This window comes from Neltuma alba, unplaced genomic scaffold (genome assembly GCF_004799145.2).
Source record: "Neltuma alba isolate B1F8T4 unplaced genomic scaffold, ASM479914v2 tig00005112_pilon, whole genome shotgun sequence".
Classification (NCBI taxonomy): Eukaryota; Viridiplantae; Streptophyta; class Magnoliopsida; order Fabales; family Fabaceae; genus Neltuma; species Neltuma alba.
In genome coordinates this window covers 1-12,506 of record NW_021633982.1, presented here as the reverse complement: position 1 = coordinate 12,506, position 12,506 = coordinate 1, and positions in this window count along the sequence as shown.

Sequence of the window (12,506 nt, the reverse complement as noted above, 5' to 3'; positions counted from 1 at the left end):
TATAGCCCATTCGGCATCATCAAAATTTTAGAAATTAAAATTTTTGTGAAGGATCAAAATCGTTACTCACGATTTTGGAAATCATTATTTCTAAGTTATCATTTTATGTGCAGTTGAGTTCTTGACTTGTTTATTTTTAAGCCACAACTCTTGCATTTTTCTCTTTTAACTTGTGATGGAAAGCAGAGATTGAGACGTGATCATTGTTTTTCAACCAATCTTTGAAACCCCCCCCAACAAAAAAAAAAAACCTTAACCTGGGGAATTTATAACCTGCCTTTGATTTTTTTTTTTTCAATAGATGCAAATAACAGATTGTGTCTTTTTATGTGTAAATCTTTTTTCAAAACATGACAAATTAAAGTGGAAGATATTTTTGTTATCAGGAAAAAAATGTTTTTGATGATGCTTTAGTTCAAAATATAGATTCAAATTTCTACAGCTTTTTCCACGCGGTATGTATAAGAAAGTCGCCGTACACAATGGCATGGGTCCTTTAACGTAGATGCTTGGTCTTTTCACAAGGCCTTGATTTTAGAATGGGAATGATCTGCTAGTTTGATTTTTAAAACTAAGAATAGCCTCGAACTTTGACACTTTAGATTTGAAAGAACAGTTCACATTAAGTGCACATTAAATGTTCATAAGACATACGCTATGGTCCCACCCTTGCCTGTCAGATGAGAATGATCTACTAGTTTGAATTTTAAGAGTAAAAATCTCTTTCTTTCTTTTTTTTGACCAGAGAAAAAAATCCTAAACCAAAAGAAATTCCAAACTGGTTTGAATCGGTCTCAACCTAGACCCGGACATAACCTGGTTACGCGGTTGGTCTTGAAGGGGGAAAAAAATAGAAGAAGTAACACAGAAATTAAAAAAAAAAAAAATGACCGTCTTCCTTTTGCTCTACCAGTTGATTGACCTTGATAGTCATTTCCCTCTAAATCTGGAGCGCGGCTGAAAATGAAGATAAGGAGGGGTGGACTGTGGAGGTATGTGAAAATGAAAGCCGAAAAAAGGAAATCTGAAACGAAGAAGAGAGAGAAAGGAAATAGGGAATCTGAATCAAAGATTTAAATTTCACAAATGACTTATAAAAAAATACAGTAAAATACCTTTAAAAATATTAAATAATAAATAAGGATAGCTGAATTTTAAAATCATAATTTAAACCTCAGGTATGATTTTAAAATTTTTAAATCTTATAAAATGACAACACTATCCTTATTCACGATAACTACTTTTATTAACTATTCTAGTTTAACTATTGACTACTTTTATTTTTAAAGTTTCGGTATTAATTTTATATAACTATATAAAAGTAATAAATAACTAAACAAAAAATAGTTACTAAATCTCCAACAACACTTAACACATTTTTTGAATTTTTAAAATAAATATAGTTAATAACAAAACTAAAATAATTAATAGCTAAATAAAAAGAGTCAAATTTTTATAGCTTTTTTCCACGCGGCGTGTATAAGAAAGTCGCCGTACACAGTGGCACGTTCCTTTAACATAGATGCTTCGTCTTTTCACAGGTCCTTGATTTTAGAATAGGAATGATCTGCTAGTTTGATTTTGAAGACAAAAAAATGTTTGGATAAAACCAAATGATGATTTAGAGAATAGATTTTAAAAAGAATAAATTCTGTGAAAAAGTAATTTTGATAAAATGAAAGTGTTTAGATAGTTATTATTAGAAACACTTTTTATATGTGCAAATTACTAAAAAAACATAAGTTAATATGTAATTACATAAAAAATAGATTTTATAATATATTTTAATTTAAAGAAATAAAATTGTTAATAATATATTTTTTACCAACATAATTAATAATATACAGGATAATGTAATTAATAAATAATTAATATGTGTATATATATTTATGAAAATATAAGATTAAATATGTTTATAAAAAAACAATTGAGGGGTGTTAAAGTCATATTATCATTGAGATTCACTCTGATAGGTACAATTATACTCTCCAATTTGAATCAAAAGCAAAATGAATTCACTTTTTCTGAAACCATGATTTTAAGTTTAAAGTCATAGTTTTAGCCCAAAACCATGGTTTATTAAATTCCTCCCTATTTGACAAATCTGGGATCCTAAAACTTGGGGTGTTCACGAGACCGGATAGAACCGGACAAGCCTGTCCTGTGAACAGGGACGGGACAAGGTTTTTGTCCCATGTCCCATCCCGATTCTGTCCCGGTCTTAACGGGACTAGGACGCCCCGCTTCCCTTTTTTTTTTAAAAAAATGCTATAAATTTTTTATGAATTTTTATGTTATAATGCTTATTTTTTTATGGGGTTTCTAAAGATAAAAGCATTATAAAAATATTATGTAGAAAGCTCAATTATATAGTATAAAAAAGGTATAAAAACAATACTTAAAAAAATACCGTAAAAGAAACACTATATGATGACTTTATAAATTATTTTATTGAGGAAGAAGATTTTGTTGAGAAAATACTACAACTTAAGAGCTAAAAATCACTATAAAAATAATTATTATTATTAATAAGTAAATTGAATAATCTGATAATAATTATTAATAAATATTTTTTTAAAAAAACCTGGGACGGGACGACCCCATCCTGTGTCTCCTCCCGTCCCGTTCTGAAATTTTTTTGTCCCCTCCTGTCCAGTTCTGAACTCACCGGTATCAGGATGGGATAAATTAAACACCTCTACCTAAAACCATGATTTCCTATCTTACCCAAACAGGCTGTAAGAAATAAGAATAGCCTCGAATTTTGACACTTTAGATTTGAAGGAACTGTTGATAGTAAGGGCATATTAAATGTTCACAAGCCGTGCGACGTGGTCCCACCCTTGCCTGTCAGGTGCGAATGATCTACTAGTTTGAATTTTAAGAGTAAAAATCCTTTTCTTTTTTTATTTTTATTTTTGACTAGAGTAAAAATCCCGAATCGAAAAACAATTTCAAACTGGTTTGAATCGTTCTCACCCAGTCCTGGACATAATCTGGTTACACGGTTGGTTTGGGGGGAAAAAATCAGAAGAAGTAACACAGAAATTGAAAAAAAAAAAAAAAGGTGACTGTCTTCCTTTGCTCTACGAGTTGATTGACCTTGATAGTCACTTCCCTCTAAATCTGGAGCGCGTCTGAAAACAAAGCTAAGGAGGGGTGGACTGTGGAGGTATGCGAAAATGGAAGATGGAAGAAGGAAATCCAAAACGAAGAAGGGAGAGAAAAGGAAATAGGGAATCTGAATCAAAGATTTAAATTTCACAGATAACTTATGGACAAAGACAATAAAATACCCTTAAAAATTCTAAATGATAAATAAAGAGAGGTGAATTTCAAATTCTAATTTAGACCTCAAGTACTATTTTAGAACTTTCAAATCTTAAGATGACAGCATTGTCCTTACTCTCGGTAACTACTTTCATATAGCTATTGACTATTCTAGTTTAACTATTGACTACTTTTGTTTTCAAAGTTTCGGTGACTACTTTTATATAGCTATTGATTACACAAGAGTAGTAAATAACTAAGCAAAAAGTAGTCACTAAATCTCCAACAACACTTAATGCATATTTTGAATTTTTGGAACAAAAGTAGTTAATAACGAAAGTAGAATAGTCAATAGCTAAATAAAAATAGTTATCAAAATTTTTAAAATGAAAGTAGTTAATCATAATACTAGAGTAGTTATTAGCTTAACAAGAGTAGTTATTAGAGTATTAAAAGAAATATAATCAGTAGCTATAAGAGAGTAGTCAATATATAAGAAAAAGTAGTTACCGGAGTTCTGGTGCCTAGTCGTTGGCAAGGTCACCGGCGTTGGAGCTCTGGCGGCCGAAAGTGTTAAGGTGGCAATATTTAAAAAAAAATAGTAAAAAAATAGTAAAGAGCATTTGTGTAATTTTACAAGATTTGAAAATTCTAAAAAGATACCTAGAGTCTGAATTGAGATTATGAAATTCACATACCCTCATTTGTTATTTAGTATTTTTTTTTTAGGGTGTTTTACTCTTTTTTTTCAAATGACTTGTTAGTATTATGCCACAAATCTGAAATTTTCAAAATAGGCTTTGAACGTTGTTGAAGGGTGGAAGGACCCATGAAGCCAATATTGGTTCCTGCGGGAGACTGTGCTTCCATTTGATCATAGCTTCAGTTTCAGAAATTTCTGCACTGGTCAATGGGATTGGGTCTAACAAAAGAGACTAGTCCCTCACAACATGACGAATTAAGATTTGAATCTCTACTAGAAGAGGTGCCCATTTTAGTTCCCGACAGTATCTCGAATCGGATTGCCTCCAATAAGAGGATGCCTATATTTTATCCAAAAAAAAAAAGAAAAGAAATTCCTGCACTGAACTTGCATGGCGACCCAAAAAGCGAGAAGACAAGATTAAATGCAAGGAAGATTCAAAGTTCATGCTGAGCCATTGTTTAGAATGCTTTTTTGTGCAAAGCAGTTTCCTTTTTTATTGCCCATTCAGCATCACTTCGTTAGTGGGCCCATGTTATCGATCAAAATTTTGGAACTTCAAATCTTGGTGAAGGATCAAAATCGTTACTCACGATTTTGTAAATTATTATTTCTGAGTTATCATTTTATGTGCAATTGACTTGTTGACCTGTTTATTTTGAAGCCATAACTCTTGCATTTTAATCTTCTAAGTTGTGACGGAAAGCACCAGATTGGGATGTGATCATTGTTTTTCGACCAATCTTTGATTTTTTTTCGCCTAACCTGAACCTCAAGAAATTTATAACCTGCCTTTGATTTTTCGTTTTTTGTTTTTTTTTTTTTGCAGCAGATGCAAATCATAGATTCTGTCTTTTTATGCATAAATTTTTTTTTCAAAACATGACAAATTAAAGTGGAAGATTTTTTGTTATTAGGAAAAAAATTGATGATGCTTCGATTCAAAATATAGAGAATGTCAACAAGGTGTAACTTTCGCTTGGAAGCTAATGAAATTATGGGGCAACTGTGGTGACAGTACGAAGTCATCCAAGTCTTTTTATTTTTTGTGGTTAACGAAGAAGAATAAATATTGAGATTAGTCAATTAAATTGATACAAACAACTCCAACCCAAGGTCTCACCGATTAATGAGGAAGACTACTTTTCACGATTTTACTCTTGCAACTTGTCTCCATTGAAGGAGTTTGTGGGGAGAGGTTGAAGGCGGAGGAGTGGGGAAGGATTCAAGGTGTTATTTTGACTTGTACTACCTCTAGTCCTAAATATAAATATAAAAGATAGTTATCAAAATTTAATTTGATTCTAAATATAAAATCCTAATTTACTTTATCTTTTAAATTTATTCATTTTTTGTCCAAAGCTGTCTCTCACGGTGATTGCACATATTAAAGGGTTTCTACTCTAATACTTAGAGAAGACAACACCTATTTATTATAAATAACTAATGTAACTAATTTTTTTAATATTCGCAAATTAGTCAACTAGCTCTTATATTGAGGACAAGAGATAATAATTGTAATATTTGATAAACTGCATCCCATAATTAGCGCTCTATTTGAATCTTCGTCTTTCTTGGATTCCTTAAGATATGTTTTCTTTAAACAAATAATTGACGATTCCAAATTAGCAAATATTTGACGATTATGAGATAACAACACTCAAATAATTTTACCCTATTTGATAATGTTAGTTATTCAGATAGCTGTTAACTTTGAGAATTTCATGTCATTTCAGCATATATTTTTCTTGAGTTTTATAGTTTTTGGTACATTCGTGCATATTTTTTGGATACTTAATTTAGAAAATGTTGGTTGCACTTCCAACAAGTGGTAGAAATCTGGGAAAATGATATTTATCTTCCTCTTAAGAATATTAATCAGCCACACGAATCTCAATCGGTGCTAGCTATGTCAACCCCAATTAGAATGGAGACCAAACAGCCATATTTGATACTCCTTTGGTGCTTAATATAGAACCTAATTAATAAATCTAAGTAAATTAAGAATATTAGTTAAATTAGTTAATATTATATGTTCTTTCTAAAATATCCTAAGTAATCTTCTTTAATTTCTTCTCTACACTCTTACTTGATTATTGTTAGAGGAATATTAATAAAGTTAATTTAAAAAAATTGATAAATATGTAAAACAAATCTTATACATAGACCAATATTAACTTTTCAGTTAAGTCTTACATTAAGAATCAAAAAGTATTTTAATTGGCATGTCGTCAAGGAACATAGCAATAAATTGCGTCACATGACAACCGGCAGGCTAGTTGGCCTGGCCATACCCAAGCACCCTTTTGCTATTTTGTAGTTGTTTTAATCTATTTTGATCATCCTGTGCCCAGTACTCAATGAAAAAAACTCATACACTCATCATATTTCTAGAGTTGGATATATCTTGCTTAAGCTAAGATTTAAATATGTGCTTGGCCTGGTGTACATCAATTGAAGCAAACAATTCCAATTCTTTTTGTTAATTTATTTAATTGTGAATAACTAGAAAAATAACCTGCATATAAATAAATATATTCCTCGAAGTCTTCCCAATAATGACATTAATTGGTGGGAGTGGGATATTAAGTTCAACTTATTTGTATCGGCTTAATTGACCAATCTAATGTTCATACAGCAAAGCCCTTTTTCATATTTATGTTTTTGAATTTGCATTCTTGTCCTGTTTCTTTTTCTTCTTCCATATAAACATCATGGTTTCTTAATATCATTTTACTTTTTAATTAAAAAGAATATCTGTTCTTCTTCATTAAGACAGACCCATTTTAATTTTATTTAATTTGGATGACTTTGTGCCTATCACCCACTAAAAAAAATTGACTTTAAGTGGCGATTTTTTTAGAATTTTCGAAAGTGAGACTTTCAGTGGTATTTCTAATGTCACTGAAAGTTTATTTTAACTTCTTATTATTATTATTAGATATGATTAGTTTGCATAATATTAAATATTAGAGCAAAAAGTTTGTATCAAATGTTTATCTCATGCTTTGACTAACTATTATACTTAATGTGATCATCTTGTGTATTTCAGTCAATAAGAGAAAAGAATTATCATGAGAATGATTCAAAAGAAGAAGAACAAAGATAGAGAAATAGAACTTGCAAGATCAAATAGGAATATCAAGATTTAAGCTGTTAGATTTTTATATTAAAGGTTACTATGCTCAATTAGAAGTTAAAGTGGCCCAATTGGAAGTTTTATCAATATACATTGAGTCACCATTCATCTAAACTCAAATATAAGCTTAAGAGATTATTTTTACATGTGTTTCTTAAATTTATTTTCGAGTTCCATACTTCTCTAACATTTTATTGAGAAATCACGTTACATTATACTCTATTTTTCATTCATCTCTGACACATGTTCAGTATTTCTCTAATATCTCCTGAACTACAAATCCGTTTGCAGCAAAACTTGATTCATATGAAACTAAACTCAGAATACGGTTCATGGACACCAAGATCAACTCCAATAAGTTTCATATGAAGGAGATATGCTGATAGAAAAATGATGCTAAGGTTTCACTATTAATTTTTTATGAAATTATTTTTTTTTCCTATTTTCAACTAGGGTACAATTGTACCAATTGTCTAGATCAAAGTTTTAATTAAATTTATTTATTTTATGTTTAAGTATCAGCCATCTATTTTTAATCCAATAATGGGAAATGGGTTTAGGAGAACAAAAGTAGAGAAAAAAATGAGTAGATAATCCAAATCCTTTGTAATATGTAAAGATAAATAATGATGTGAATATAATTTTGGAAAATGACAGATAAAAAGGCCTGAAATTATGATCTTCTAATTTGGAAAGCTAAGGGTTGGAAATGACAGAGAAGATAGTTATTCTCAAATTGAAATTTTGAAATTCAAGAGAAATAACAAAAATGTTCCTTTTTTTTAAAAAAAAAAAGTTCAACCCCTCACCGGTAGTAGGTTAGTCGCTGGTCACCAGTGTGGTGGCTGCTGGCAAAGTTTTTTTTGGTGGCAGATTTTTTTTGCCATGTGAAAAATTACTTAATCTCAAGTTTAAGACTTGTCATTTCCCAATCAAAACATGTCATTTCCAGATAAATTATTGATATTTTTAATTAATGCACATGTTATTTCCTATTATGTATTAAGAAAAAAAATGCTTTGTCAATATCAAATTTGGACTTGTCATTTGCCAATCAAGACTTGTCATTTCTAAATAAATTGTTGTTATGGGCTGGAGCCACATTAAAAAAATCAACTTATATATATTTTTTTGCATTATAAGGTTAATGAATCATTGATGCCCCAATGGTCACCTTTTTTTTTTAATTGGCTCAAATGACCAAGGGGTATGGGATCAAATCCCACCCCTAATACTTTCCTTAAATAATTTCTCACATGGCCAAAAAAAATCTGTCAAAAAAAAAAAGATTCTGTCGGCGGCAATCAGTGGTGAGGGGTTGAACCCTTTTTCTTTTTTAAAAAATAAATAAAGAGGCATTTTTGTCATTTCTCATGAATTTCAAAATTCTAACTTGGGAATAACTTTCCTCTTTGTCATATCCAACCCTTAGCTTCCCAAATTAGGATATCATAATTTCAAGCTTTTTAATCTGTCATTTTCCCGTATAATTTTTGGTTTTTCAATTTGTATGAATTTTGGTTTTAGTTTCTAAAATTTTAAATTACAAGTTTTGGTCCCTCAAAAGATAAAATAGTCCATAATTTTATTGAATTATAGAGATTAATATTTTAAATGAAAAGAAATTTGAGGGATTAAAATTTACGGTTTAAAACTTGAGAACCCAAAATCAAAATAAAAGCAAATTTAAAGTACCAAAAATTCTATTAACTCTAAATAATATAATATAATCAAAAAATGGACGAGTTCGAAAAACAGCTAACTTAACTCTGTAGGAAAGGAAAGGAAATTAAAAAAAAAAAAAAAAAAAAAAAAGAGCGCCGCCTCTGTATCTAAAACCTCCTTCTCGCCTCATCAGCCGAGAACCAACAACAGGTGAGCGTTAGCTTCAAGGGCAAGAGCGATCTGGAAACCATGTTGACAATGTAGCTTCAACTTTATGAGAACAATTGAAATGTTGACTATTTCAACATAGGACAAAACAAAAGATTAATATATCAAAAATACTATCTCCACTCCTAAATGTATGAATTAGTTGAAGACTTAATTTAATTTTAAATATAATATTTAAATCTGATTTATTTCTCATATTTATTCATTTTATCAAAACAGTTCTTATGGTCATATTAAAGGATCTGCATTCTAATGTATACAATTAATAAAATATTTTAAAAAAATACTTATTTAATAATAAAAATTAATTTAATTAATTTAATATTTACAAATAAGTTGTTTAATCCTTACAAGAACATGAGCCAGTATGAGATATCGAGTACTTTTCCTTTCCTTTTCATTTGGCGACAATGAGGTACGATAGGATGACTTTTCACTGATAAATCCTTGAATTGATGCAAAAAATCTTCCCAGAGAAAATTCAAAGGAAAAATTAAAAACCTAAAGATTGTATAATTCCAAGTATAGTACTCGAAGGAACCAATTTTTGAAAAAAAGAGAACAAAATACCCTAGAAATTGTTAAAAGACAAATTAATATGGGTGAATTTTAAAATGTCAATTCAGACCCTTTATACCATTTTGAAATTTTTAAATCTTGTAAAATCACACAATCGCCCTTTACTATATATTTTTTTTAATGTTGCTACCTCAGCACTTCAGGCTGCCGGAGGTTCGACGCTAGTGACCTTGCCAATGGCTAGCCGCAAGAGCTCTAGCGACATGTCACCGGAACCCTGTTGATTGGTCATCAAAGCTCCTTTGATTACTCTTTCTTATGTATTAATTACTCTTTTTAACTATTGATTATATTTGCTTTTAGAACTCCAATGATCACTTTTGTTTAGCTACTGACTACTCTAGTATTATGATTAACTACTTCCATTTTTAAAATTTTGATGACTATTTTGTTTAGTTATTAACTGCTCTAGTTTCGTTATTACTATTTTTATTTCAAAAATTCAAAAAATGCATTAAATGTTGTTGGAGATCTAGTGATTACTTTTTGTTTAGTTATTTACTACTCTTGTGTAGTCAATAGCTATATAAAAGTAATCACTGGAATTTTGAAAACAAAGCAGCCAATAGTTAAACTAGATGGTCAAGTTATATGAAAGTAGTCACCGAGAATAAGGACAATGTTATCATTTCACAATATTTTAAAATTCTAAAATAGTATAAGGGGTCTTTTTTGAGATTCTAAAATTCATGTACCCTAATTTATTTTTTAGCATTTTTAAGGCATTTTAGTATCTTTTTCCCTTTTGAAAATCAGATAAACGAATAAATATATCCTTATTTTTTAAAAAAAAAGGTAAAAACCCCACTTCGACTGGGGTTAGCGGGATTAATCCCTTAATCACTTGCGTCTTAAAATTAAAATTTATTATTGAGCAAACAAGTTTTGTCAATATTATAAAATAAAAAAATAAAAAAATTAACTTTTTTACTTTGACTATGCGTAATACACAACATTCCACATGAAAGTAACAATAAAAATGACCAGCCTCTGAAAGGATTACCACCTCGTTTTTTCTGAAACGAAAAAGGAAAACAAAAAAAGTTATACATTGTAACAACTAACTTTTATATATACTAATAGGATCATGTTAATATTTGTGAAACACTAACGCTTGTGTTTGGATCTTTGTAAAATTGAAATCGTCGAAAAAGACAGATTTTTCGCTGCAATATTTCCTTTATCAAATATTTCAATACAGACTGAGTCCACTATCTCCATTTTAGTGACTTCTCCATGGCTCAAACCTGGGACCTCCCCTGCTCAATGTGTGCAGCTTTATCATTGAGCTGCAATTAATCTGTTGACTTATTATGCAAATTAAATATATATAATTTTTTACACAAATAATTATATAGACATATATATGATTGAAAATTAAAAAAAACTATGATAATTTTAATCATAACTATTTTAATGAGAAAATAATTTTTAAAGAGTTGTTTACTATTTATGTTATAATGTTTATTTTTAAAAAATATTTTTAATATAATTTTAATTTCCAATGACACTAATTTTGAATTTTAAATCATAAATAATTTTTTAAATTTATTTTTTAACTAACATTGATAAGATATCCAATTTAATTATATATGTATTATATTAAATTATATTATATTATCTATATATGCGTTATACATTTGATGAAAACCATTTATGATTAGTAAAAAAAATCTAGTTATTCAAAAAATAGCTGCTATAATAAATCTAACAAATTATTCTATATCAAAAATTAAATGATTTGAATATATTATGATAAACAATATTCTCCTACATATATATGTATCCTATGCAATTTATTTTCTTAAAATTCTTTATATATACCATTTGTTTTTGTATAGAAAACCAAAATCAATCTATATTATGAGTATTAATTATATCATGATCAAAATTTTATTGTTTAATGATTGAAATTCAAAATTCACTTTAATATTAGTTTGTGTTCATATAAATTCATTTTTTGCTTTTGAATTTCTATCATATATTATATTTTTCAATATATTGTACATATGATAAAATTATTTCTTTTTTATATCAGTGTGTATAAGAAAGTTATTAATATTCTTATTATATTTTTTAATTAGAAATATATTAAATCATTATATTCATAATTATGTTATTATATAATTGTTGTAAGATTATAATATAAAATAATGAAATTTAAAATTAGTGACGAATTAACGACGGAATTGCAACGGAATAGAATTAGTGACGAAATTAGTGACGGAAATTTCTGTGACAAAATTTCTGACAGAAAAAATTTCATCGCTAATTCCGTCACTAAATATTTACTAATGGATTTTTCAACGGATTAGCGATGGAATTAGTGACGGATAGAAATTCCGTCACTAATACGTTGCTAATCCGTTGCTAAATTTAGTGACCAAAATTTTCATTGATAATCCGTTAGAAATTAGCAACAAAATAATTTTCCATCGCTAATTCTGTTAGTAATTAGCTGTTTTTTTGTAGTGTACACCAGTTGGTACAATAGTCGTTGTTAAATATCATAGTTTTTCTACATGTTTCCAAACGGTGTAAAAAGTCCAAACTTTTAACACCATCTGTTTTCTACACCGGTTGTCTTTTTCAGTGTCAAATGCCCATTCTAACCAGTGTAAAAAGACTTTCTTTTTCTAGTACTGGGAATTGCACATAATTTGGATTAAGAGCGTTTGCATGGAATTAAGTTTAATCTAGGGCTAAAATTGTTATAATTAGTTATTAATTGTATTTAATTAATTTCTCATACAATTAATCTTGCAAAGTGTTGATTTTCATTGCAAACACTTGAAATTGGAGCCAACTACAAAGACTAAGGGATTGCACACATAAGAACCAAGAAATTGCCCTCTATATCATTCGCCATGGCGAACTGATAGCCATTTGCCGTGGGTTTACTGCGGTGAACGAGTCATATCA